This window comes from Mus pahari, chromosome 20, assembly GCF_900095145.1.
Source record: "Mus pahari chromosome 20, PAHARI_EIJ_v1.1, whole genome shotgun sequence".
Classification (NCBI taxonomy): domain Eukaryota; kingdom Metazoa; phylum Chordata; class Mammalia; order Rodentia; family Muridae; genus Mus; species Mus pahari.
Window position 1 is genome coordinate 27,182,589 of NC_034609.1, and position 3,962 is coordinate 27,186,550.

The 3,962-nt window shown below is 44.0% G+C and overlaps 1 long non-coding RNA gene across 1 annotated transcript in view; it reads left to right on the forward strand.

Annotated features, from left to right (window-relative positions):
• The first annotated feature begins 250 nt into the window (after positions 1–250).
• LOC110337189 overlaps positions 251–3,962 on the forward strand; it is a 73,552-nt gene continuing 69,840 nt past the window's right edge. Inside the window, exon 1 of the long non-coding RNA XR_002381251.1 lies at positions 251–335. This is a non-coding gene — a long non-coding RNA (uncharacterized LOC110337189). The remainder of the gene's footprint in view (positions 336–3,962) is intronic.

The following is a 3,962-nucleotide window of genomic DNA, read 5'->3' on the forward strand; positions in this document are numbered from 1 at the left end:
CGAAGTGAGAATAAATTATTGAAATATACTCCTATATAAAAGTCAGAGTTACAAGGCCACAGATTGTCTAATACTGAAATCTCAATTGGAAAAATTGACCCACTTGAAATTTTCTTCTCAGTGCTATCTGCCTCAAGATTTACCTTGCAAGTCCCTCAGCACAGGTTAATTGACCTGAATCCAATTCAGACTATGACATTCTCCTGTCTGAGAATACTCTGTAACTGCCACTCAGTAACTGACACCTCAAAGGTGACAGTCAGCTGCTTCCTGGGGTAACTTAGCAAAGCTCTCCAAAGACCTTGGAACCCGCTTCCCTTTGCTTTTCCCCAAAGGTAAGATATACTTCCCATGTCTATGAAATTGGTCTCTCATTTACAGAGATCCCTCCCTCAAAGAGCCTTTCGTTTGCCATCCTCTTATAATAAATAGTTATAATGCTGTTGAACACTTTTCATGTTCCAGGCATTGCCTAAGCAGTGTAAGCAGTGTCAATAAGTATATAAGTACATAAGTAAGTATATTAGCATGGATGTACTGCCCAAAGGAAGATGGAGCATTCCACATCAATCATCAATCAAGAAAATACATATAGATTTGTCTATAGGCAATAGGATGGAGGCATTTTCTTCATTTAGGTTGTCCCTCTTCCCAGATAACTCTAGTTTATGCAAGTTAGGGGAAAAAAACAGAATAGGATGCAACTAGGATTAAATGAGAGTATAAAGATGAGCCCTACTTAGAGTTAGAGAGTTTACAGAAATAGGAAGGAGGAAAAAAAAATCTTTCTGTGTATTTGCATGGAGAAGTTGTAAAATGATGGTAAGTCAGTAGCCACTTACAAAGTAGGAAGGAAGCCATAACCAGTGACCAAACCTTGCCAATTCTTGACCTTGAGCCCCCTCCCAACACACACATCTACTTGAACCACCCACCCACACACCTACATACTGTGATAAATGAATTTCTATTTGTGTAAGTGGCATTTGTGCTATGACAGCACAAGAGAACTATAGACTAGATCTTGAAGATTTCTAGATAAGGGTCCTAGGTAGGCTGTTAAAAATGCTAAAACTCGGGGCTGGTGAGATGGCCCAACAGTTAAATGCATTTGTTCTTGCAGAAGAGAAGAGTCCAGATCCCAGTTCCAATATGATGGCTGGCAACTGTCTGTAACTCCCATTCCTCTTTGGCTCACTGTGTGATGCACAGACACACATGCAGGCGAACACTCACATCTACAAAATAAAACAAAGATGCCTTTTAGATGTTATTTTTTAAAATGCCGAGACTTTGAAGGGAGGGCATACCTGGTAAGTTTCAGGTTCTGATAAGAAGAGCCAGCATGGTTGGATCAGAGCAAGCAGGGGATGGAGAGCAGGTCAAGTCTTGGCAGAGGAGGGGGACAGGAGAGGCGTGACAGGAGTTCAGCTTTCATTCTGGGGACAGAAGGATAACACAGCATGGTGTGTCATGTTATAGCACAGCATGGGGCAGTATGAAAGGCTCATTCTGGATACTGACTCAGGAACCAACCTGAAGACAACCATCGGCTGAGAAGGCACAGCCTGGCAGCTTCTGGGAGAAGGAGGGTTAGGTAAGAGCCTGGAAGGAACGGGAAGAGGAGAAAGGGTTGATGGATTTCTAAGCGACTTAAGACTTGAATGAGTAACTGGCTCTTGGATTCTGGAGTCTGGGTCATTAGTAGCCGCAGCCAGATAATGAAGGCAACAGCCTGGTTGGATACAACAGATGTAGACTAAGGAGAGGACACAGAGGCAAATATGGACCACTTGATTAGAAAGCTTGTTTTGCAAGAAGATGGCAAAACCGGGGGTATCAATAGACAGCTGCTTTCAGTGGGAGCTATGACAACATAAGGGAGACAAGCTAGGGTTGGACAGACCCATCGTGTTAGTGAGAGAACAATAGCTGAATATTTTGCTCACTTTTACAGAGAGGTGGAGTCATCTTGTTAAGTAAACACAGTCGATCACCTGAGAATCAGGAATCCCATCACATCAGATCTGCCAAATAAAGTCAACATTCTTTTTTGTTTGGTTGGTTGGTTTTGGTTTGTTTTTGTTTGGGTTTTTTTTTCTTTTTTTTGTTTTGTTTTGTTTTGTTTTCGAGACAGGGTTTCTCTGTCTAGCCCTGGCTGTCCTGGAACTCACTGTGTAGACCAGGCTGGCCTCGAACTTAGAAATCTGCTTGCCTCTGCCTCCCAAGTGCTGGGATTAAAGGCGTGTGCCACCACTGCCCAGCTAAAGTCAGCATTCTTAAAGACCCCTATTAGTTTAATCCAGACTCTCCTTCAACTCCAGTTCAAGTTCAAGCTCACCTCTTCTTTCCCATAGCTAGAAGTCATCTCTGCTCCCTCCCTGTGACCTCCCATACCGATTAATCTTGATGTTTTATTATAGCTATTCATTTCCTGTCTCCTGCCATATTGCAAATGCCTCGAAGGCTTCGAGTATGCATTATAAACCTATTCATCCTTCCCATCCATTAACATGGGGCCTAGCATGAGATGGGAGCTCAAACAACATTTACGTCAGGCCAGCAGGTGGGGAGGGAGCAGAACAGAAGGGGAGAGAACTTGTGTATCTGAAAGAAATGTAAAACCTCTAACAGATCAGAATCCACAGCTTGGGACTAGGAGAGGAGGGAAGGAGGAAAAAAAGAGAGGAAGGAAAAAAAGAAAGAATAAAAGGAGAGAGGGAGAAAGAGAAAGAAAGAAAGAAAGAAAGAAAGAAAGAAAGAAAGAAAGAAAGAAAGAAAGAAAGAAAGAAAGAAAGAAAGGAGAGAAGACAAGAAGGGAGGGTAGAGGAAGGAAGAGAGGTGGAGGAGAAAGAGGAGTTCCTTTTTGCCAAAGTCCCCTCACAGGACTGATACCTCATACATTATAACCTTCATCCTCCCTGACTAGAGGACTGCATTTACTTTAGCACATCCTCCTCCTGTCTCTGCCTGTTTCTCAGTTCTGGTCTGCACTCACCAGGTCTTGTTAATAATAAATCAGACACACAGACACTCTGCAAATCGGGGGGAGGCCTTCCAAGTGTACACCTGTTAGGTCAAGAAACACCTGGAGAGGAATGTTCCCATCTGCTCAGCAGCAGCTGGGAAGAAGTGCCAAGAGGACTCATGCATTTCAATTCAGGAGCCTCACTGGGTCTCCTACTCCTTGCCAGATCCTGTGCTGAGCAGACAGGGTGATAGGCGGGGCCAGAGACTGTTTTTACTGTCACCACACTTAGTTCTTGTGAGATGGGTGGGAGAGACTAGCAGAACCAGAGTGAGAATTATGTGATCATTGGTGAACATATATCATTTGAAATCTTCAAAAAAATCCTGCCTTAGAGACTCAGGTACTGATTAATTTAAGCCCACGAGGATCTTTGACTTATTTCATACTGAATTGATTGGCAGATGCAGAAGTACATAAGGGCGGGGCTGGAAACATAGCTCAGTTTGTAGACGGCTCGCCTACCATGCAGGAAGCCTGGGTTCAGTCCCCATCGCCGTATAAACCATGCATAGTGGCACATGTCCGTACTCCAAGTGCGAAAGAGGTGGAGCCACGAAGATCAGAAGCTCAAGTCATCCTTCACTACATAGTGAGTCTGGATCAGACTGGGCTACAAGGACGCTTGAGATTGCTACCTCCATGGAAGCTGTCACCAGACCATTGCTGCATATGAAACCTATAGATGGCTCCCTGTCACCTTGAGGAAAATGTCTAAGTTTCATTGGAAGGCCTGAGCCCCCTCACCGTGCCCTCTTTCAGCCTGGTTCTATACCTTTACCCACCTTGAGGATGATATTTGTTCCCGTTTAGAAACGGTGTTTGTTTTTGCCCTGGAGTCAGATGGCGTTACCTCCTCTCCCTGCAGATTGGGAAGCTGTTTTAACTTATTCTGAGTCACAGTTTTCTTGTGCATAAGGAGAGAGAGAGAGAG